The sequence below is a fragment of the Myotis nattereri genome, assembly GCF_964212035.1.
Source record: "Myotis nattereri genome assembly, chromosome: 1".
NCBI classification, from domain to species: domain Eukaryota; kingdom Metazoa; phylum Chordata; class Mammalia; order Chiroptera; family Vespertilionidae; genus Myotis; species Myotis nattereri.
The window spans coordinates 89,727,869-89,752,475 of NC_138075.1; the positions used below are offsets into that span (position 1 = coordinate 89,727,869).

Here is a 24,607-nt window from a genome sequence, read left to right on the forward strand (position 1 = left end):
CTTCAAATAGGTTTTCAATATCTTGCTCTCTCTCATCTTCTGGCACCCCTATAATTCTGATGTTGGTACGCCTGAAGCTGTCCCAGAGGCTCCTTACACTATCCTCGCATTTTTGGATTCTTTTTTCATTTTGCTTTTCCGGTTGGGTGTTTTTTGCTTCCTCGCATTTCAAATCGTTGACTTGATTCTTGCGCTCCTCTGGTCTGCTGTCGGGAGTCTGTATAATATTCTTTATTTCAGTTAGTGTATGCTTAATTTCTAGTTGGTTCCCCAATATAACATCGAGGGTCTCATTAGTTTTCTTGTAGATCTCATTAAGTTTATTGGCGGCTTCTAAACAGTTCTTGAGAGACCTTAAAAGTGTGGTTCTGAACTCTAGATCTTCCATTGACAATTTTGTCCTGTTTCTTTGTCTCCGCATTTTGTTATGCTTCCTTGGTGCACCCCCTAGTGGTCTTTGTTCGTGGTCTTATAGTTAAATCTTGATTGTTGTAGCTAATTCCAGGGAGGGTTTGACCTCCAGGCCAAGTGGCTATGAGAATCAGCTGTGTCAGCAGTGAGAGAACTTCTGTCCTCTAGGGAGGTGCTAATCTAGCCTTTGCCTGAGGCTATCCGGCAAATGCCTGTGTGCAGGGCTTGGGCGGGGCGGGTCGCACAGGATCAACAGGGTGGGCCGGAGAGAGCAGTTATGGCCGCTCTCAGTCCTGTCCCCAGGGGCTCTGCCTCTCTGAGTCCCAGCACCCGCTGCAAAGCTCAGAGAGAAAGCTGCACTCGCTCTGACCGAAGCTAGGCAGTCCCGCTTCTCCCGTTCGAGTCTGGGTCCCTAAAGACTCGCCCGGATCTGGAGCTCAGAGTCTGTGACTCTCTCCCGATTGAAAACGCCAACCGCGCCCTCCGCAGCCAGCCCGCTCCGCCCACTCCGCACCTCAGAATTTGACTTCAGCACTGCACCTCCTCTGAGTGTCTGTATGCGTTTCTCTTTCCTCCTAGTTGTAGGACTTCCACTCAGCCAGCGTTCCAGTGGTTTTGGGTGATGTCCGTTCCGTCTTTTAGTTTCACTTTTGAAGTAGTTGTTCAAAGCAGCAAACTCCGGCGTTAACCTATGCCGCCATCTTGGTTCTCCCCTGAATATTTCTTGCCACTATCTTCTGGTCTGCAAAGTTTCTGTTGAGAAATGAGCTGACAGTCGTATGGGTACTCCCTTGTAGGTAACTGACTTTCTTTCTCTTGCTGCTTTGAAGATTCTCTCTTTGTCTTTTGCTCTTGGCATTTTAATTATGATGTGCCTTGGTGTGGTCCTCTTTGGATTCCTTTTGTTTGGGGTTCTCTGTGCTTCCTGGACTTGTAAGTCTATTTCTTTCACCAGGTAGGGGAAGTTTTCTGTCATTATTTCTTCAAATAGGTTTTCAATATCTTGCTCTCTCTCTTCTTCAGGCACCCCAATAATTCGGATGTTGGTACGCTTGAAGCTGACCCAGAGGCTCCTTACACTATCTTCGTATTTTTGGATTCTTTTTTCATTTTGCTTTTCTGTTTGCGTGTTTTTTGCTTCTTCGTATTTCAAATCGTTGACTTAATTCTTGTGATCCTCTAGTCTGCTGTTGGGATTCTGTATAATATTCTTTATTTCAGTCAGTGTATGCTTAATTTCTAGTTGGTCCTTTATCACAACCTCGAGGGTCTCATTAGATTTCTTGTAGGTCTCATTAAGTTTATCGGCAGTTTCTAGAAAATTCTTGAAAAACCTTATAACTGTGGTTTTGAACTCTATATCCAGTCGTTTGCTTTCCTCCATTTCTGTCATTTGTGTCCTTTTTCTTTGTCTCCGCATTTTTTATGCTTCCCTGTGTTGATAAAGTGGTTTTCTGTGCTAAGTGTCCTATAGGGCCCGGTGGCTCAGCCTCCCCAATTACCTGAGGAGGACACTCTTGGTGCACCTCCTTGTGGGCTGTGTGCACAGTCTTGTTGTAGTTATGCCTTGGTTGTTGTAGGATCACTGGGAGGAATTGATCTCCAGGCCAATTGGCTGTGAGAATCAGCTGTGTCTACAGTGGGAGAACTTCTGTGCTGGAGACACCCTTCTGGGGCAAGATTTGCTTCAATGGAGCTTTGGTGCTCACTGAGTCTGCCCCCTGAGTGTTTCCTTAATGGTTCCATGGAGCTGCAAACTGGATGGTCCCACTCTGACCTCTGGGTTTCCTGGCTCCTGGATCTCTAGGGAGGTGCTAATCTAGCCTCTGCCTTAGGCTATTCAGCAAAAGCCTCCCTGCAGGGCTTGGGCGGGGCAGGTCCCATGGGATCAACAGGGCAGGGCTAGCAGTTATGGCTGCTCTCAGTCCTGCCCTCAGAGGCTCCGCTTCTCAATGTCCCGGTATCGCTGCAAGCACCTGTGAGAGAAAGCTGCCCTCGAGTTCCAACCGATGCCAGACAGTCCCGCTTCTCCCATATGTATCTGGGTCCCCAGAGACTCGCCTGGAACTGAAGCTCAGAGCCTGAGACTCCCTCCCTATTGAAAACGACAACCCCGCCCTCAGCCGCCAGCCCGCTCCTCACCCACCTCCGCACCTTTATATTTTACTTCCGCACCGCGCCTCCTCTGAGTGTCTCCGTATGCTTTTCTCTTTCCTTCTAGTTGTAGAATTTCCCCTCAGCAGCCTTCCTTTGGTTCTGGGTGATGTCCGTTCTGTCTTTTAGTTGTATTTTTGAAGTGGTTGTTCGAGGCAGCAAACTCCGGTGTTTACCTATGCCGCCATCTTGGCTTCTCCCTTACTTACTTTTAACCTTAAAAAACTTGAGAGCAGAGCTTGATGGATTCTCAAAGTCATTGAACAATCTTACTCATGAAGCCAGAACTAAGGGTCAAGTCAAAATATGGAGAAAGGCCCAATGGATTGTCAGGGAAGGCTTTCCAGAGGTGGAGTTAATTAACTGTCCTATCCATTATAGATTGCAACAATAATCCCAGCCAGCTATTTCTTAAATGTATTCTCTTGGTAGTGTGATGTCACATAAGGAGACTTGAAGGAGTTGAAAAATGAATGGTAAGACTTATTATTCCTTTGGTAATATTTATTTATTTTTACCTTTTTAGAGAAACCACTTACTGAGCGCAAGACTGATAGCTTTATATATATTATCTCATTTAATCCTCATAACAACTTTATGAGGTATGTGCTGTTATCCCTGTGGGACTCCAAAGTTCAGGCCTTTAACTATGATCTTATATTTTATTCTATGATGTAGGTTTATTATTCAAAACTGTAAGTAAACCATATTTTTATATAATATATCATAACTTAAATTCACCAAAATAGCTTGTTTCATATAGGAATTCTAGTGTAAAAATATTTTAATATATGTTTTTTGATTTTAGAGAGGAAGGGAGAAGAAGAGATAGAAACATCAATGATAGGAGAGAATCATCAATCAGTTGCCTCCTGCATGCCCCCTACTGGGGATCTATCCCACAACCCTGGCATGTGCACTGACTGGGAATTGAACGGTGACCTCCAGGTTCATAGGTCAACGCTCAATCACTGAGTCATGCCATTTGGGCTATTGTGAAATTTTTAAAAAGTGAGTATCAGATTTATCTGAGTCCATATTTTCTTAGACATTAAATTTTTTTTACAGTGATAGTCATAAGTTTTAAAAAATTCAGCAAATATTGGGCACCTACTGTGTGCCAGATATTGGGGAAAGAATAGTCGGAATTTTTAACCTCTTGGAACTTACTGTATAGTGTTGAGTGTTGTGTCTACATTTCTTTGGAAATACTTATCTGATTATTTCTTTGGGCTTCAGTACACCTTTTATGTGCTTTTATAATACTCTGCTTTTATTATAAATATGTAATACAAATTATTTTACTATAAATGTATAACTAAAAGTATAAAAATATACTAAAATATTAATGTACTCATCATACAGTTAATAAACAGAACATTAGCAATGAACCCCTATGAACCTCCCCCAATTGTATCCCCTCCCCTTCTCTATAGACAGGAAAGCCATATCCTGAATGATAGCCATTAGCACTTTTTTTTTCTTTTCTTTTTTATTGTAGTAGAATACATACATATTTACATATAACATAAATCTGCCATTTTAAGCATAAAGTTCACTGACATTAATTACATTAACAATGTTGTGCAACCATCACCACTATTCCGAAAACTTTAAAAAATCACCACAAACAGAAACTCTATAACCACTAAGCAATATCCTTCATTCCCCCTCCATCCTAGCAGCCTAGCAGCCTCTAGTCTACTTTCTGTATCTATAAATTTGCCCGTTCTAGATCCCTCCCCACCCACATATTTTGGGCCAAAAAGAAGAGATTTTAATAATAGGGCTGGGTCAACCAGATAACATTTGGAAAGTATCTTCTCCCTCCCTGTTTTATTGAAATATATTTTACATATAGCACTGTATAAGTTTAAGATGTACAATGTAATGATTTGATATATGTATGTGTTGTAAAATGATGACCACAATAAGTTTAGTTAATATCCATCACTTCACAATTACACATATTTTCCCTTCTGATGAGAACTTTTAAGATTTACTCTCTTCAGCAACTTTCAAATCTATAACACAGTATTGTCAACTATAGTCACACGCTGTACTTATCTATATTTATAAAACCCTAATATGCAAATAGACCGAACAGTGGAACAACCGAACAACTGGTCGCTATGACGTGCACTGACAACCAGAGGGCGTGGGTGGAACATGGCAGGCGTTGGCAGCAGGCGACAGAGTGTGGAACATAGGGGGCATCGGCTGCGGAGGGATGGTGGAGAAGGTGAGTGGGGGGGGGCGCCAAATCAAGGCGGGGCGCTGGTTGCTGTCATCGGGGCGAGCCTCTGGTGGTGCTGGCCCTGCTCGCACCCACTACTGGTACTGGAGCCGCTGCTCGCACCTGCTGCCGGTGCCCAGCGCCGGCCCCAACCACTCAATGCTGTCAGTGGGTGCAAGCAGCGGCTGCCCTGATCGCCTCTCAGGGCTTCTCCACCTCCCTATGCTCCTGAGGGGCGATCAGGGCTGGCAGCTGCCACTCGCACCGCTGCCAGCATCGGCCCCACTCACAACCGCTGCCAGTGCCAGAGCCACCACTCACACCCACTGCTGGTGCCAGCCTGCTTGCACCCATAGCCGGCGCCATAGCCACCGCTCGTACCCACTGCCGGTGCATGGTGCCGGTGCCAATTGCTTGGCGCCATCAGTGGGTGCAAGTGGTGGCTGCTGGCCCTGATCGCCCCTAAGGGCTTCTCCACCTCCCCCTGCTCCTGAGGGGCAACCGGGGCAGCAGCTACCGCTCGCACCTGCTGATGCCACCGGCCTCAATCTCTCCGTGCTGTCAGCGGGTGTGAGCAGGGCCAGCGCCATCAGTGCGTGGGAGCAGTGGTGGTAGGAGTGGGGCTGCTTGCAGACAGAGGGCTGGGGGCCATGGTGGGAGGTTCCAGGTGGGGCATGGAGGATGGGCCAAGACCCAACCTTGTGCCCACTGCAGCCTCGTGGCCCACAGTTCCTTTCAAGGTGCACAAATTCGTGCACTGGGCCCCTAGTTTACCTTATAATTGGAAGTTTGCACCTTTTGACTCCCTTCACCCAAATCCCTCACTCCTCACCTCCTGCCTCTGGAAACTTCAAATCTGACTTCTGTTTCTATGAGTTTGATTTTTTTAGTTTCCATGTAAAGTGACATCATACAATATTTGTCTTTCTTTGTCTGACTTGTTTCACTTAGCATAATACCCTTAATTCCATCACTGTTGTTGCAAATGGCAGGATTTCCTTCTTTTTTATGGCTGAATAATATTCCATTGTATATATACCACATTTCCTTTATCCATTTATCTGTTTATTGATATATAGGTTGTTTCCATGTCTTCGCTATTGTAAATGATGTTGCAGTGAATACGGGGGTGCAGATATCTCTTTGAGATAGTGATTTCCTTTGGATATACAGAGGTGAGCAAATATAGGTTTATAATTGTGAGTATGTGAAAGTTTATTCTTGTGTTATTTATTAATTATTGTATTACTTATTGTTATTATTATTAACCTACTTGTGCCTGCCCCTGTATACCCAGAAGTGGAATTGCTGGATCATATGGTAGTTCTATTTTAAATTTCTTGTGGAGCCTCCATATTGTTTTCCATATTGTAGTCCAATTTACAATCCCACCAATAGTGCACAAGGGTTCTCTTTTCTGCACATCCTCATCAACACTTGTTAGCCCTTGTCTTGATGATAGCCATTCTAGCAGGTTTGAGGTAATATCTCATTATGGATTTGATTTGCAATTCTCTGATAATCAGTGATGTTGAGCACATTTTCATGGACCTCTTGGCAATTTAGATATTTTCTATACGTGGAATCAAAGAACATTTTGTTCTTTTGTGTTGGCTTATTTCACTTATCGTGCTTTCAGGGTCCATTCATATTGTAGTATGTTTCAGAACTCTATTCCTTTTTAAAACTGAATAATATTCCATTGTATGTATATATCACATTTTGTTTATCCACTCATCTGTTCATAAAACTTGTGATGTTTCCATCTTTTGGCTATTGTGAGTAATGTGCAATAAACATTGGTGTATAGGTATTTGCTTGAATCCTTGTTTTCATTTCTTTTGGGTGTATCCCCAGGAGTGGAATTGCTAGGTCACATGGTAATTGCATATTTACTAGTAGCTTTCTGAGGAGCTGTCAAGTTATTTAGCATCGCAGCTGCACCACCTTACACTTTCATCAGCAATGCACCAAAACTTGTTATTTTCCATTTAAAAAATTATAGTCATCCAGTAGGTATGAAGTGGTATTTCATTATGGTTATTCTTTGCATTTCTCCAATGACTAATGATGTTGAGCTTCTTTGCATGTGCTTATTGGCCATTTGTATATCTTTGGGAAAACAACTATTCAAGTCCTTTGCCCATTTAAAATTTTTTGAATTAATTTTTTAAAACTTTCTATTGTTTATTGAAAGATCAACATCAACTGAAGAATGTAGGCAAGTCATCAGCGAATTATGATTGCTTTGATTTCTATCCATTTTTTAATTCAGATTTTTTTGTGTGGTTGAGTTATAAGTGTTCTTCATGTATTCTGGGCAATAAATCCAATCAGATATATGATTTACAAATATTTTCTACCATGCTGTATGTTGCCTTTTTACTTCCTTAATAATGTATTTTGATGAACAAAAGTTTTAGATTTTGATGAAGTCCTACATTTTGTCTTGTTTTGTCCATGCTTTTTTTTTTTTTTAAAAGACAGAACTTAAGTGTTTATTAATAAGAACCACTGTTGTCCATGCTTTTGATGTCATTGCCAAATCCAAGGTTGTGAAGGTTTACTCCAATGTTTTTCTTTTTTTCCCAATGCTTTTTGTAAGAGTTTTATGTTATTAGCTCTTACATTTTTTAGGTTATCGATCCACTTCGAGGTAATTTTTATATATTGTATGAAATAAAAGTCAAAGTTCATTCTTTTTTATCTGAAAATACAGCTGTTTCTTTTTTAAAAACTATTTTTTTGTTGAATTTAATGGGGTGACATTGTTTAATAAAATTATATATGTTTCATGTATGAAATTCTACAATACATCATCTGTATATTGTATTGTGTGTTAACCAGCCAAAGTCAAGTCTCCTTCCATCACCATTAATCCCCCCTCTACATCCATCCACCCCATACTGTTGTCTGTGTCCATGAGTCTTTTTTCCTCGCTTAATCCCTTCACCCTGGTCACCCACTCTCCCACCCCTCCCCTCTGACAGCTGCCAGTCTGTTCTCTGTATCAATGAGTCTGTCTCCACTTTGTTAGTTTATTTTTAAAAAAATATTTTTATTTATTTTAGAGAGGAAGGGAGAGGGAGAGAGTGATAGAAACATCAATGATGAGAGAGAATCATTGATGGGCTGCCTCCTGCATGCCCCCCATTGGGGATTGAGCCTGCAACCTGGGCATGTGCCCTTGACTGGAATCAAATCCGGGACCCTTCAGTCCTCAGGGCAACACCCTAACCACTGAGCCAAACGAGTTAGGGCTGTTAGTTAATTTTGTTCATTAGACTCCACATATAAGTGAAATCATATGGTGCTTGTCTTTCTCTGACTGGCTTATATCACTTAGCATAATACTTTCCAGGTCCATCCATGCTATCGCAAAGGGTAAAATTACATTCTTTTTTATGGTCAAATAGTATTCCATTGTGTAAATGTACCTCAATTTTTTTTTAACATGTTCATTTCTTTCTCTTATTTTATTTTATTTTTTAAATTAAATCTTTATTGTTCAGATTATTACAGTTGTTCCTCTTTTTCCCCCCATAGCTCCACTCCACCCAGTTCCCACCCCACCCTCTGCCCTTACAACCCCCACCACAGTCCTCATCCATAGGTGTACGATTTTTGTCCGGTCTCTTCCCGCATCTCCCACACCCCTTCCCCTCCCACCCCCGAGAAGAGTCAATCCACTCCCTTTCTATGCCCCTGATTCTATTATATTCACCAGTTAATTCTGTTCATCAGATTATTTATTCACTTGATTTTTAGATTCACTTGTTGAGAGATGTGTATTTGTTGTTCATAATTTGTATCTTTACCTTTTTCTTCTTCTTCCTCTTCTTAAAGGATACCTTTCAGCATTTCATATAATCCTGGTTTGGTGGTGATGAACTCCTTTAGCTTTTTCTTATCTGTGAAGCTCTTTATCTGACCTTCAATTCTGAATGATAGCTTTGCTGGATAAAGTAATCTAGGTTGTAGGTTCTTGCTATTCATCACTTTGAATATTTCTTGCCACTCCCTTCTGGCCTGCAAAGTTTCTGTAGAGAAATCAGCTGACAGTCGTTTGGTACTCCCTTGTAGGTAACCGACTTTTTTTCTATTGCTGCTTTTAAGATTCTCTCTTTGTCTTTTGCTCTTGGCATTTTAATTATGATGTGCCTTGGTGCGGTCCTCTTTGGATTCCTTTTGTTTGGGGTTCTCTGCACTTCCTGGACTTGTAAGTCTATTTCTTCACCAGGTAGGGGAAGTTTTCTGTCATTATTTCTTCAAATAGGTTTTCAATATCTTGCTCTCTCTCTTCTTCTGGCACCCCCATAATTCAGATGTTGGTACGCTTGAAGTTGTCCCAGAGGCTCCTTACACTATCTTCATTTTTTTGGATTCATTTTTTCTTTTTGTTTTTCCAGTGTGGGAAACCGCCTATTGTCTTCACTAGCAGAGAGGTATGGACAGAGAACCTGGAAGGCTAGTGACCCTTGAAGCCCTAGCAAAGGTCAGAGCTGTGCACCCACTGTTAGTCCAGACAATGGTAGCTGAAGCAACTTCCCCACTAGATAGTCATGTAAATCCTTATTGATAAGATAGTCTGTGTGTTACTGGAATTTGCCTGCCTAAGGGCTATGGGTGATCCCAAACCAATAAAAGGTTGGCAAGGCCTGAGCACCAGTGGAAGTCCTTCCCCTTGAGTTGGACTTACCTGCCTGGCCCCCCCAATATTTTCAAATTATCTCTTGTCTCTTCTCTTTCATTTGTGTGCAGCTTCTCTTCCAGATTCTGAACCCTAAACCACGCGGGACGTGGAGGGAAATATTTACAACATTCCAGTTTGGTGTTTTTTGCTTCTTCGTATTTCAAATCTTTGACTTGATTTTTGCGATCCTCTGGTCTGCTGTTGGAACTCTGTATAATATTCTTTATTTCAGTCAGTGTATGCTTAATTTCTAGTTGGTCCTTTTTCATAACCTCGAGGGTCTCACTAGATTTCTTGAGGGTCTCACTAAACTTATCAGTGGTTTCTAGAAAGTTCTTGAAAAACCTTAAAAGTGTGGTCTTGAACTCTATATCCAGTTGTTTGCTTTCCTCCATTTCTGTCATTTGTGACCTGTTTCTTTGTCTCTGCATTTTTTACGCTTCCCTGTGTCGATAGAGTGGCTTTTTGTGCTAAGTGTCCTATAGGGCCCAGTGGCTCAGCCTTTACAATTACCTGAGGTGGACACTCTTGGTGGACCCTTTTGTGGGCTGTGTGCACAGTCTTGTTGTAGTTAAGCCTTGATTGTTTAGGTATCTCTGGGAGGAATTGACCTCCAGGCCAATTGGCTGTGAGAATCAGCTGTGTCTACAGTGGGAGAACTTCTGTGCTGGAGACACCCTTCTGGGGCAAGACTTGCTTCAGTGGGGCTTTGGTGCTCACTGAGTCTGCCCCCTGAGTGTGTCCCTTATGGATCTGAGGAGTTGTAATCTGGATGGTCCCACTCTGACCACTGGGTACACTGGTTCTTGGATCACTAAGAAGGTGCTAATTTAGCCTCTGCCTGAGGCTACCCAGCAGGAGCTATGGAGAGATCTGCAGGTTCCTCTTCTTTGTTTGGGGTTTAGAGGTGCTCAGATGAGGCCCAGCTGTGAAGCATTGCAAGCTGCTGTGGGGCCTTGGGCCTTCTTTTGGATGTTCTGGGTCTCAGATCCCGCTGCAGTTTGTTAGGTAATTATAGATTGCAAAGGGCCAGGCCTTTCATATGCAAAAGCCTCTGCACACAGCTTGGGTGGGGCGGCGTCTCAGGGAATAAACAGGGCAGAGCAAACAGCTATGACTGATCCTCAGCCCTGCCCTATGGGGCCCCGCGTCTCAGTGTCCCGGTAATCGCTGCAAGCACCTCTGAGAGAAAGCCACCCTTGAGTTCTGACCAATTCTCCCAGTCAGTCCAGTTTCTCCCCATATGTGTCCTGGGTCCCCAGAGACTTCCCGGAACTGGAGTTCAGAGCAGTCGGGAGCTTGTGACTCCCTCCTGATTCAAAAAGAAAGCCACATCCTCAGGTACCAGCCCTTTCCGCACGCTCGAGCCTCCGTACCTGTGCACTTTACTTCTGCAGCTCCTCTGAGTCTCAGTGTGCTTTTCTCTTTCCTTCTAGTTGTAGAATTTCCACTCAGCCAGCCTTCCTGTAGTTCTGGATGATGTCCGTTTTGTCTTTTCGTTGTGTTTTTGAAGTTGTTGTGGGAGGCAGCGGTTTCCAGTGTTTACCTATGCCGCCATCTTGGTTTCTCTGTTTTTTGTTTTTTGCTTAGTCTTTTTAGCTTTTCACCCAGGCCTCCATGCCCTTCCTCTCTGACAGTTGTCAGTCTGTTTTCTATATCTCTGAGTCTGTTTCTGTTTTGTTTGTTAGTTCATTTTGTTCACTAGATTCCACATATCAGTAAAATCATGTGGTACTTGTCTTTCTCTGACTGGTTTATTTGACTTAGCATACATAATACTCTTCAGGTCCATCTATGCTGTCACTAAAGGTAAGATTTCCTTCTTTTTTCACAGCTAAGTAGCATTCCATTGTGTAAATGTACCACTGCTTTTTTTAAAATTGAATTTATTGGGATGACACTGGTTAACAAAACTATACAGGTTTCAGGTGTACAATTCTACAATATATTATCTGTACACTGTATTGTTCACCATCCTAAGTCAAGTCTCTGTCTATCACCATTTTTCCTCCCAATACCCTCTTCTACCTTCTCCCACCTCCCTCATCCCAGCAGTCACCACACTGTTGTCCGTGTCCATCAGTTTTTTCTCTCTCTCTTTTTTCTTTTTTGCTCAATCCCTCCAACCCCACCCCCCCAACCCCCACCCCAGCTCCCTGACAGCTATCAGCCTGCTCTCTTTCTATGAGACTGTGTCTATTTTGTTTGTTAGTTCATTTTGGTCATTAAAGTCCATGAATGAGTGAAATCATATGGTACTGTCTTACTCTGACTGGCTTATTTCACTTAGCATAATACTCTCCATGTCCCTCCATGCTGTCACAAAGGATACGATTTCCTTCTTTTTACAGCTGAGTTGTATTCTATTGTGTAAGTATACCACAGCTTTATATATATATTATTGATTTTTTTACAGAGAGGAAGGGAGAAGGATAGAGAGTTAGAAACATCGGTGAGAGAGAAGCATCGATCAGCTGCCTCCTGCACACCCCCTACTGGGGATGTGCCCACAACCAAGGTACATGCCCTTGACCGGAATCGAACCTGGGACCCTTCAGTCCGTAGGCTGACGCTCTATCCACTGAGCCAAACCGGTTAGGGCTATACCACAGCTTTTTATCCACTCATCTACTGATGGACACTTGCACGTTTCCAAATTTTGGCTATTGTAAATAATGCGGGAATGAACTAGGGATTCATATAGTTAGACTAACTATATGAATAGACTAACTATATTCATATAGTCAGACTAACTTTCAAATTAGTCTTTCAGTTTCTTTGGAAATATTCCTAGAAGTAGAATTGCTGAGTCATAAGGCAGTTCCATTTTTAATTTGTTAAGGTAACTCAATACTGTTTTCCACAGTGTTTGCACCAATCTGCATTCCCACCAACATGCACAGGTTTTCCTTTTCTCCACATCTTCACCAACACTATTATTTGTTGATTTATTGATGATAGCCTCTGTGACAGGTGATTTCTTATTGTGCTTTTAATTTGCATTTCTCTGATGATTAGTTATATTGAGCATCTTTTCATATGTCTATAGGCCTCTTTGGAGAAGTGTCTATTTAGGTCCTTTGCCCATTTTTAAATATGATTGTTTTTATGGTGTTGAGTTGTATCAGTTCTTTATAAATTTTGGATATTATGCTCTTATCAGATGTGTCATTGGCAAATATGTTCTCCCATTCAGTGGGTTGTCTTTTCATTTTGTTGATGGTTTCCTTTGCTGTGCAAAAACATTTTAGCTTGATGTAGTCCCATTTGTTTATTTTTCCTTTTGTTTATTTTTTTCTGATATATCTAGAGGAGATATATCAGAAACAATATTGCTATAAGAAATGTCCAAGATATTACTGCCTATGTTTTCTTCTTAGATTTTTTATGGTTTTGATTCTGACATTTAAGTCTTTAATCATTTTAAGTTTATTCTTGTGTATGGTGTAAGAAGGTGTTTTTGTTTCATTTTTTGCATGTATCTGTTCAATTTACTCAACACCATTTATTGAATATAGTCTTTATCCCATTGTATGTTCTTGCCTCCTCTGTCAAATATTAATTGTCTATAAAGGCGTGGGTTTATTTCTGGGCTCTCTATTCTGTTCCATTGATCTATCTGTCTATTTTTATGCTAGTACCATGCTGTTTTTTGTTGTTTTTTTTTGTTTTTTTATTACTATGGCCTTGTAATGTAGTTTGATATCAGGAAGTATGATTCCTCCAACTTTGTTCTTTCTCAACATTGCTGTCTTTTGTCGTTACATGTACATTTTTGGAATATTTTCTCTAGTTTTGTGAAATACACTATTGGTATATCAATAGGAATTGTGTTGAATCTATAGATTGCTTTGGGGAGTATGGATATTTTAATGATGTTAATTCTTCTTATCCACAAACACAGTATATGCTTCCACTTACTTGTATCTTCTTCAATTTCTTATAATTTTCGAAGTACAGGTCTTTTACATCCTTGGTTACATTTATTCCCAGGTATGCGATTTTTTAATGATGCAATTGTAAATGGGACTTGTGTGTGTGTGTGTGTGTGTGTGTGTGTGTGTGTTTTAGTTTCCCTTTCTGATAGTTCATTATTGGTATATGAAAATGCCACAGATTTCTGAGTATTAATTTTGTATCCTGCTGCTTTGCTGAATTTATTTATTAGCTCTAGTAGTTTTTTTTGGTTGAGTCTTTAGGGTTTTCTATGTACACTATCATGTCATCTGCGAAAAATAACAGTTTCACCTCCTCCTTTCCAATTTGAATGCCTTTTATTCTTCTTGTCTGATTGCTGTGGCTAGGATTTCCAGTACTATATTGAATAAGAGTAGTGGAAGTGGAAACCCCTGTCTTGTTCTTGATCTTAAGGGAAATGCTTTTAAGTTTTTGCCTATTGAGTATGATGTTGGTTGTGCATTTGTCATAGATGGACTTTATTATGTTCCCTCTATTCCCATGTAATTGCTTTATTAATTGAAGTTTGGGATTGTTCATTAAAGTTATATAGAAACACACTGATTTTTGTGTATTGATTTATACTCTGCAAATTGCTTAATTCCTTTATTAGCTCTAGTAGCTTTCTTGTGGTTTCTTTGGGATTTTCTATACATGGGACCATGTCACTTGCAAATACAGATAATTTTATTTATTTATTTCCACTCTGGATGTATTTTATTTATTTTTTTATCTAATTGTTCTGGCTAGAACTTCTAGTACAATGTTGAATAGCATTGGTGAGAGTGGACATCACTGTCTTGTTCCTGATCTTAAGGAGAAAGCTTTGTCTTTCACTATTGAGTATGATGTTAGGCATGGGTTTTCATAAATGCCCTTTACTATGTTGAGGAAATTCCATTCCATTGCTAGTTTTTTCTAAGTTTTTAGAGAAATTATAGTTGACAATATTATGTTAGTTTCAGATGCACAGCATAATGGTTAAACATTTATATAACTTGCGAAGTGATTCCTTCACTAAGTCTAGTACCTACCTGACACTGTGCATAGTTATTATTGTTGATCTATTCCCTAAGCTGTGCTTTATATCCACATGACTATTTTGTAATGGCCAATTTGTATTTTTTAAAAAATATATATTTTATTGATTTTTTACAGAGAGGAAGGGAGAGAGATAGAGAGTTAGAAATATCGATGAGAGAGAAACATCGATTAGCTGCTTCCTGCACATCTCCCACTGGGGATGTGCCCGCAACCCAGGTACATGCCCTTGACCGGAATCGAACCCGGGACCCTTGAGTCCGCAGGCCGACGCTCTATCCACTGAGCCAAACCAGTTTCGGCCAATTTGTATTTTTTAAGCCCTTCACCTTTTTTTATCCAGACCCTCAACCCCCCTGCTATCTGGCAACCATTAGTTTATTCTCTGTCTATAATTTATTTTTCTTTATCATGAAAGAGTGTCAAATGCCTTTTCTGCATCAATTCAGATAATCATGTGTTTTTTCTTCATCCTATTAATGTGATTTATTCCATTGGTTAATTTTCTTATGTTGAATCTATTGCATTTCTAGGATAAACCTATTTGGTCGCAGTGTATAATAATTTTAATGTGCTGTTCAATTGAGTTTCTTGTGTTTCATTGAAGATTTTGCATCTATATTCATAAGGAATTTTAGTCTGTGATTTTCTTTTCCTGCTTTGTTTGTATCTGGCATTAGTATCTGAATAATGATGGCTTCATAGAATGAGTTTCAAGTTTTTGAAAATGTTTGATAAGAATTGGTGTTAATTCTTCTTTAAATATTTAGTAGAATTCACCTATGAAACCATCTGGTCCTGGAGTTTTCTGTGTGTTTTTGTAGTTGTTGTTGTTTGTTTTTAGTCTTTTATCATATTCAGCAAGTTTTCTGCCATCATTTTTCAAGTAATTTTCCTGTTCCTTTCTCTCTTTTTTCCCTCTGGGACTTCCATAAATTCATGTTTGTCCATCTGGTGGTATGCACACATCCCTTAGACTTGGTTCAATTTTTTCTTTTTTCTGTTTTTCTCTTTCTGCTTTTCAAACTTGGTAATTTGAATAATCTACTTTCAAATTCACTATTTTTTTTTCTTTTGTCTGCTCAAGTCTGCTATTGAATCCCTCTAGTGATTTTTTTTTTTGCTTCAGTTATTGTATTTTTCAGTTCTAGAATTTATCTTTGGTTTCTTTTTATACTTTCTATACCTTTATTAATATTCTTATTTTGTTCATACAGTGTTTCCCTGATTTCCTTTAGTGATTTGTTCATGTTTCCCTTTTACAATTTGAGTGTATTTAAGATAGTTGTTTTAAAGCTTTTGTCTAGGAAATCCAATACTCAGGTTTCCTCAAGGATGGTTTTGGGCACTTGAGTGGGCCATAATTTCCCGTTTCTTTATATGCCTTGTGATGTTTATTGAAAACTGGACACTTGAATATTATGATGTGATAACTCTGGAAATCAGATTATCTCCCTTCTCTAGGGTTTGCTGTTTTTTGCTTGTGTTTCTCTCTCTCTCTCTCTCTCTCTCTCTCTCTCTCTCTCTCTCTCTCTGTGTTTAATCGAAGGCTGTAGTAGTCTATTGTTTAGTGAATTTTCCAAACTATTTTGGAAAGACTGTATATCTTGTTATTTGTGGTCCCTGAAGTCCCTGTTCCTTCAGAGAATTCCTTGAAGCCTAGGGGACAAAATAAAATAAAATACAGCACCTCCCTTAAAGAAACAGAAAACAAACAAACAACCCACCAGACACCTGTTCCTGTCTTTACAGATGGCTCTGTGCTGGGGCACTCCAACACTTATCCAGACTTGCACTGAGCCTAGGGATCAGCTTTAGATGAAAACTTAGGGTCCTTTCAAGTATTTCTGAGCATGTGTTTTACCCTGGCCATGTGTGTGGCTCTCTAAATTCCCCTCAGTATTCCTTGTATACATGGATGCTTTTGAATGTCCTAATTTTCCAAAGACTCTCCCTCAGCTTTTCTTCCCATGTCTCTGGTGGTCTATTGTATATCTGGATCTTAATTTTCTACCCCAGGCATCTGTGGGTTGTTAGTCTGCCTTGCAGCTCTTTTGAATAATGCATTCAGCTTTTTTGGCCTGCGTTCTGAGTTAGTCCAGAGACAAGCACTTGAGGCAGTCCTTCAGGTAGCCTCACACAGGTTAGAATAGATACACATGATAATTTGCAAATAAGGTCTGCTCTACTTCCTCCAGACTCATGGATCAGAGTCCACACTAGGATTACGAGCTGCTGCTGCTCTAACACTGCTGCCACTCCAGGGTTGGAGGTGAGGCAAGAGCAGGAAAGAATGCCACAAAGCTTTCCTGCCATTCTTGAGCTGTCTTTTAAATATATATATACTAGGGGCCCGGTGCACGAAATTCATGCACTGGGTGTGGGGGAGGGGTGAGTGTCCCTCAGCCCAGCCTGCCCCCTCTCACATACTGGGAGCCCTCAGGCATTGACCCCCATCACCCTCCAATCGCAGGATTGGCCCCTTTCCCAGGCCTGACGCCTCTGACAGAGGCGTCAGGCCTGGGCAGGGGACCCTCATTTCCCCCCATCACTGGTTCTGCCTCCAGCCCAGGCCTGATGCCTCTGGCCCAGGCATCAGGCCTGGGCAGGGGACCCCCAGACCCCTCTGATTGCTGGCTCTGCCCCTTGCCCAGGCCTGATGCCTCAGCCAGAGGCGTAGACCCCCATCACCCTCCGATCGCCTGATCGGCCCCTTGCCCAGGCCTGACGCCTCCACCAGAGGTGTCAGGATTGGACAGGGGACCCCCATATCCCCCCGATCACTGGCTCTGACCCCCACCCAGGCCTGATGCCTCGGCCAGAGGAGTTGACCCTCATCACCCTCCGATCACCAATTACCGGATCGGCCCCTTGACCAGGCCTGAGGCCTCTGGAAGAGGTGTCAGGCCTGGGCAGGGGACCCCCAGCTCCCCGCGGTTGCAGGCTCCGCCCCTGCCCAGGCCTAACACCTCTGGCCAAGGCGTCCGGCTCGGGCAGCGGGGACCTGCAGCTGCAGCGGCCCCGATCGTGGGCTCTGCTTTAGGCCCAGGCAAGGGACCCCTAGCTCCCGGGACTGCCAGCTTCGACCGTGCCCAGCTCCCATCGCTGGCTCCACCCCTACTTCCTGATATCACTGGCCAGGGCGGCAAAGGCGCCTGATTCTCCGATCATGGCTGGGGGGCAGGGCAAAGGCGGCTCTTAGCTCCCCCCTGGGTTTCTGATCACTGTCAGTGGCAGGGGGCTTCTTCCTGCTTTCCCTTTCGCCTCCCTGAATTGTGCCTACATATGCAAATTAACTGCCATCTTGTTGGCAGTTAACTGCCAATCTTAGTTGGCAGTTAATTTGCATATAGCCCTGATTAGCCAATGAAAAGGGTAGCGTCGTATGCCAATTACCATTTTTCTCTTTTATTAGTATATATATATTGATTTCAGAGAGGTAGGGAGAGGGGGGGAGAGAGAGAGAGAAGCATCGATGTGAGAACCAAACATTGATTGGCTGCCTCCCATAGGCACCCCATCCAGGAATTGAACCTGCAACCTGGGCTTGTGCCCTGATCAGGAATTGAACCAGTGACCTTTGGGTGCACAGGACAATGCTCAACCAACTGAGCCACATTGGCCAGGACAAACTGTCTTTTTCTTGATTAAGTATTCACTTGGTTGTTGTAAACCTTTGATTGTTCTCCAGAGTTCTGACAGAGTTGGTTCTGACAATTTTTGCTTGTTTTTCTGTGTTTCTATAAGGGAGGAAGAGCTTGGAACTGCTATGGCACCACTTTGCTGACATCACCATTAGCATTTAATACACGAGAACTTGGGGTTTATAAAGCACCCCCAATTTCTTTCTTTTTTTCAATCTTTATTGTTGAGATTATTACAGATGTCCCTCTTTTTCCCCCCTCATTGTCCCCCTCCACCCAGTTCCTGCCCTGCCCCAGGCCTTTACCACCCTATAATCTGTGTCCATAAGTAATGCATATATGCATATAAAATCTTTGTTTAATCTCTTCCCGCTTCCCCTGGATAGGAAGGCCTACCCCCATTCCCTTTAAAAATCGTCAGTCTGTTCCATTTCCATGCCTCTGATTCTATTTTATTCACCATGCTATTCTGTTCGTTAGATTTCTTATTCATTTATTTTAATTTTTAGATTCAATTGTTGATGAGTATGCATTTGTTGCCATTTTGTTGTTCATATTTCTTCTTCTTCTTCTTCTTCTTCTTCTTCTTCTTCTTCTTCTTCTTCTTCTTCTTCTTCTGTTTCTCCTTCTTCCTCTTCTTAAAGAATACCCTTCAGCATTTCATATAATACTGGTTTGGTGGTGATGAACTCTTTTAGCTTTTTCTTGTCTGTGAAACTCTTTATCTGACTTTCAATTTTAAATGATAGCTTTGCTGGGTAGAGTAATATTGGTTATAGGTCCTTGCTATTCATCACTTTGAATATTTTTTGCCACTCCCTTCTGGCCTGTATGGTTTCTGTTGAGAAATCTGCTGACAGTCATATGGGCATTCCCTTGTAGGTAACTTACTGCTTTTCTCTTGCTGCTTTTAAAATTCTCTCTGTGTCTTTAGCCCTTGGCATTTTAATGATGATGTGTCTTGGTGTGGTCCTCTTTGGGTTCCTTTTGTTTGGGGTACTCTGTGATTCCTGGACTTGTAAGTCTATTTCTTTCATCAGGTAGGGGAAGTTTTCTGTCATTATTTCTTCAAATAGGTTTTCAGTATCTTGCTCTCTCTCTTCTTCTGGTACCCCCCATAATTCAGATGTTGGTGTACTTGAAGTTGTCCCAGAGGCTCCTTACACTATCTTCATATTTTTGAATTCTTTTTTCTTTTTGCTCTTCCTGTTGGATGGTTTTTGCTTCTTCATATTTCAAATCATTGACTTGATTCTCAGAATCCTCCACTCTACCATTGAATCCCTGTATGTTATTCTTTATTTCAGGCAGTATATGCTTAATCTCCAACTGGTCTTTCTCCATTTTTTTTGGATGTTTCTAGAAGATTATTGAGTAACTGGTTAACTGTGATTTTGAACTCTATAGCCAGTAGTTTGCTTTCTTCCATTTTTTTCATTTGTGACATGTTTCTTTGTCTCTGCATTTTGGCTGCTTTCCTGTGTTTGTTTCTATGTATTGGGTAGAGCTGCTATATGTCCTTGAGTTGGTAGAGTGGCCTTGTGTAGTAGGTGCTCTATAAAACCCAGAGCTACAGAGAGATTTGCAGATTCCTCCTCTTTGTATCAAGTTTGGAAGTGCCCAGATTAGGCCCAGCCACAAAGCAAGGCAGGCTGGTGCTGGTGTCAGGTCTTGGGCCCTCTACTGATAGGTTTGGAGCTCCTTGACCCAGCTGCACCTTGCTTGAGAGACCCTAGCCTGAGCAAGGACAGGCTATTCATATGCAAAAGCTGCTGCACACAGCTTGGGTGGGGTTGCAAATTGGATGAGGCAGTGTCTTAGGGAATCACCAAGGTGGAGCAAACAGAAATGGCTGCCAGTCAGCCCTGCGACCAGGGAGGTCCCAGCATAGGAACAATTATCCCTGCAAGCACCTCCATCTGGGAGAAAGCCATCCCTGAGTTCCTGCCCTAATGCCAGACAATCCAGTTCCTCCTCGTATGTGTCTGCGTTCCCCAGAGCCTTGCCCTGGTGCTGGAGCTCAGAGGAAGCAGGACCTTGTAAGTACAGTTTGTGGTGCCAGCTTTTTAAGAGGAACAGCTGGGTTTCCAGCAGCCTCTGTGTCACTGAGCCCCAATCCACACTGTTGTTTTTTCGCTCAAAATGTCTAAAACACTTACGGCATTTTATTTGAAAACAATAAACTACAGAAACACCAGATTCTCATTTTAAAGCAAAATTGACAGCATTTTCCAGAACTTTCCTAGTACTGCATCATTCTTATCACTATTAAAAAGCAAAGCCAAGTTCCAAATCCAAAATAATTAATGAACTTGCTGGTAAACATTTTTCTCATGGTTCTAGTTATTTTCCTAAACTTTACATTTGCACCTTTTCAAGAATGAGGGTTTTTTTTTTTTATTTGACTGATTAATATTTGTGAGTACTGGACTTACTTTCTTCATATTATTTTTTTTTTAAATCCACACACCCTATTCAAACTCAGAGAAAATATACATTTGTTCATTAAAGTTCACCTGCTTTGGATAATTTTTCCTCTTCATACATTAGCATAGAAAGCCAATGTTTGATCCATGCTGCAAAAGCCTTTAGAGTCCGAACTTCTGAATTAAGGTCATGTAAAATTCTCATTGCATAACCTTCAAAGTCGCTGTCTTCCCTCTCCAGCGCCTGCAGCCCGTGGTTTCTGTCCAAAGTGACCACCAGAGACAACAGCTTTGCACAGAAACTCCGGATTGGGTCCATGGTGACCACACAGCGCTGCAGGGCCCGCCACTCCTTTGAATTCCCAGCGCCGGAAGCTCCCGCACTGGTTTTTACAGCCTGAAGTTATGGGGAATTCTCTTCACAGTGCTAGGGGCCTGGGCTGGGGCTGGGACCCCTTGCTCCTCGGGGCAGCCTCTGCAGAAATGATCTCCCTTCCGATTAAAAAAGTGGCACACGTGGGTGCTGGACCAGCCCGTTCCCTGCTTTCTTATTTACTTCTCTAGTTGTAGGACCTCCATTCAGCTAGCTTTCCAGTGTTTCTGGATGATGGTTGTTCTGTATTTTAGTTGTACTTTTGATGTGATTGTGGGAAGCGCGCGTACAGGCATTTACCTACACTACCATCTTCTCAAGTCTCCTCGGCAACCCTAATTTCTGTAGACGTTCAGAGTTTCTGGAGTGGTTTGAGACCTACTAATTTGTCCAGTTTATTTATACTCTTAAAGAAAGATATTGATCCCAAGGATGACCACAGTTTCAACCCTTGCTGCACATTACACTCACCTATGAAGTTTTAAAAAATGGAGATGCTGGAGGAAACCAAGATGGCAGCATAGGTAAACACCGGAGATTGCTGCCTCACACAACCACTTCAAAAATACAACTAAAAGATGGAACGGACATCATCCAGAACCACAGGAAGGCTGGCTGAGTGGAAATTCTACAACTAGAAAGAAAGAGAAAAGCATACCGAGACTCAGAGGAGGTGCGGTGCGGAAGTAAAATACAAAGGTGAGGAGGTGCATGCGGAGAGGGCTGGCGGCCGAGGTCATGATTGTCTTTTTTAATTGGGAGGGAGTCTCAGGCTCTGAGCTCCAGTTCCGGGCGAGTCTCTGGGGACCCAGACTCATACGGGAGAAACGGGACTGTCTGGCATTGGTCGGAACTTGAGGGCAGCTTTCTCTCGGAGGCACATGCAGCGATGGCCAGGGCCTCTGAGGACAGGACTGAGAGCAGCCATACTGCTCGCTCCGACCACCCTGTTGATCCCCTGGGGCTCCGACCTGCCCAAGCTGTGCACGGAGGCTTTTGCATATGAAAGGCCCGGCCCTTTGTAATCTGAAAATTACTTAACAAACTTCAGCTGCCCAAGGCCCCAGGGCAACTTGCATTGCTTTACAGCTGGCTTCTGCAGGGTAGCCTCAGGCAGAGGCTAGATTAGCATCTCCTTAGATCCAAGAGCCAGTGTACTCAGTGGTCAGAGTGGGACCACCCAATTATAACTCAGCAGATCCATAAGGGACACACTCAGGGGGCAGACTCAGTGAGCACCAAAGCCCCACTGAAGCAAGTCTTGCCCCAGAAGGGTGTCTTCTGCACAGAAGTTCTCCCACTGTAGACAGAGCTGATTCTCACAGCCAACTGGCCTGGAGGTCAAATCCTCCCAGTGTTACCTACAACAGTCAAGGCTTAACTACAACAAGACTGTGCACAAAGCCCACAAGGGGGTGCACCAAGAGTGTCTACCTCAGGTAATTGGGGAGGCTGAGCCACCGGGCCGTAGAGGACACTTAGCACAAAAAGCCACTCTATCGACACAGCGAAGCATAAAAAATGCCGAGACAAAAAAAACAGGACACAAATGACAGAAATGGAGGAAAGCAAACAACTGGATATAGAGATCAAAACCACACTTTTAAGGTTTTTCAAGAACTTTCTAGAAACCACCGATAAATGTAGTGAGATCCTCAAGAAATCTAGTGAGACCCTCGATGGTGTGATAAAGGACCAACTAGAAATTAAGTATACACAGACTGAAATAAAAATATTATACAGACTCCCAACAGCAGACCAGAGGATCGCAAGAATCAAGTCAAAGATTTGAAATGTGAAGAAGCAAAAAACACCCAACCGGAAAAGCAAAATGAAAAAAGAATCCAAAAATATGAAGATAGTGTAAGGAGCCTCTGGGACAGCTTCAAGCATACCAACATCCAAATTATAGGGGTGCCAGAAGAAGAGAGAGGGCAAGATATTGAAAACCTATTTGAAGAAATAATGACAGAAAACTTCCCCTACCTGGTGAAAGAAATAGACTTACAAGTCCAGGAAGCACGGAGAACCCCAAACAAAAGGAATCCAAAGAGGACCACACCAAGGCACATCATAATTTTTTTTTTATTAGTTAAGGTATTACAAATGTGTCCTCATCCCCCCCATTAACCCCCAACCTCCCCCCCCCACACACACACAAACTCATGCTCCCATCCCCCCGTTGTCCATGTCCATTGGTTTGGCTTATATACATGTATACAAGTCCTTCGGTTGATCTCTTCCCCTTACCCCCGCCCTCCCCTACTTTCCTTCTGGGGATTGATAGCCTGATCGCTGTTTCTCAGTCTTTGGGTCTGTCCCTTTTCATCAGTCTATGTTGTTCTCTATAATCCACAAATGAGTGAGATCATGTGGTATTTATCTTTCTCTGACTGGCTTATTTCACTTAGCATAATGCTCTCCAGTTCCATCCATGCTGTTGCAAAAGGCAAGAGTTCCTTTTTTTTACCGCAGCATAGTATTCCATTGTGTATATGTACCACAGTTTTCTAATCCACTCATCTGCTGGCACATCATAATTAAAATGCCAAGAGCAAAAGACAAAGAGAGAATCTTAAAAGCAACAAGAGAAATAAAGTCAGTTACCTACAAGGGAATACCCATACGACTGTCAGCTGATTTCTCAACAGAAACTATGCAGGCCAGAAGGGAGTGGCAAGAAATATTCAAAGTGATGAATAGCAAGAACCTTCAACCAAGATTACTTTATCCAGCAAAGCTATCATTCAGAATTGAAGGCCAGATAAAGAGCTTCACAGATAAGGAAAAGCTAAAGGAGTTCATCACCACCAAACCAGGATTATATGAAATGCTGAAAGGTATCCTTTAAGAAGAGGAAGAGGAAGAAAAAGGTAAAGATACAAATTATGAACAACAAATACGCATCTATCAACAAGTGAATCTAAAAATCAAGTGAATAAATAATCTGATGAACAGAATGAACTGGTGATTATAATAGAATCAGGGACATAGAAAGGGAGTGGACTGACTATTCTTGGGGGGGGGAAGGGGTGAGGGGGATGTGGGAAGAGAGTGGACAAAAATCGTGCACCTATGGATGAGGACAATGGGTGGGGAGTGAGGGCGGAGGGTTGGGTGGGAACTGGGAGGAGGGGAGTTATGGGGGGAAAAAAGAGGAACAAATGTAATAATCTGAGCAATAAAGATTTAATTTTAAAAAAAAAATGGAGATGCTCAGAATCCTCCTCAGACTTGGTGAATTAGAAACTTTGAGGGTGAGTAACAAAGTGAATCGAACATGCAACCTTTTTGGTGTAGGAGACAACACTCCAACCAACTGAACTGCCTGGCTGGGCTATTCTCAAGTATTTTGCTTCAATAAAGACAGACCATGCTATTTAAAGTTAATAAATTATTAACTTTGACAACAGTAATGTACAAACCTGAATTAGTTTTTCTAATAGTGTACTGATTACATATATGTATCTATATCTGGTTCTATCTATACATATATATAATTAGATAACTACTTATTCTAAAAACTAGAATCTTTAAAGTAATGTTTAATTTTGCACTATTATACATTAATAAGGTAAAAACAAAACAAAACAATACAATGTACCACTAAATGTATAGTTCCATGACCAGTAGTAGTGTTTATTTATGTAAGGTTATTCTGCTTAGGACTTT

The 24,607-nt window shown here is 42.0% G+C and overlaps 1 pseudogene across 1 annotated transcript in view; it reads right to left on the reverse strand.

Annotated features, from left to right (window-relative positions):
* The window catches only part of LOC308524097 (protein EURL homolog), a 30,717-nt pseudogene extending 9,836 nt beyond the window's left edge, over nucleotides 1-20,881 (reverse strand). The window contains exon 1 of the transcript in view: nucleotides 20,776-20,881. The product of the transcript in view is annotated as a protein EURL homolog (transcript). The remainder of the gene's footprint in view (nucleotides 1-20,775) is intronic.
* Nucleotides 20,882-24,607: the final 3,726 nt, after the last annotated feature.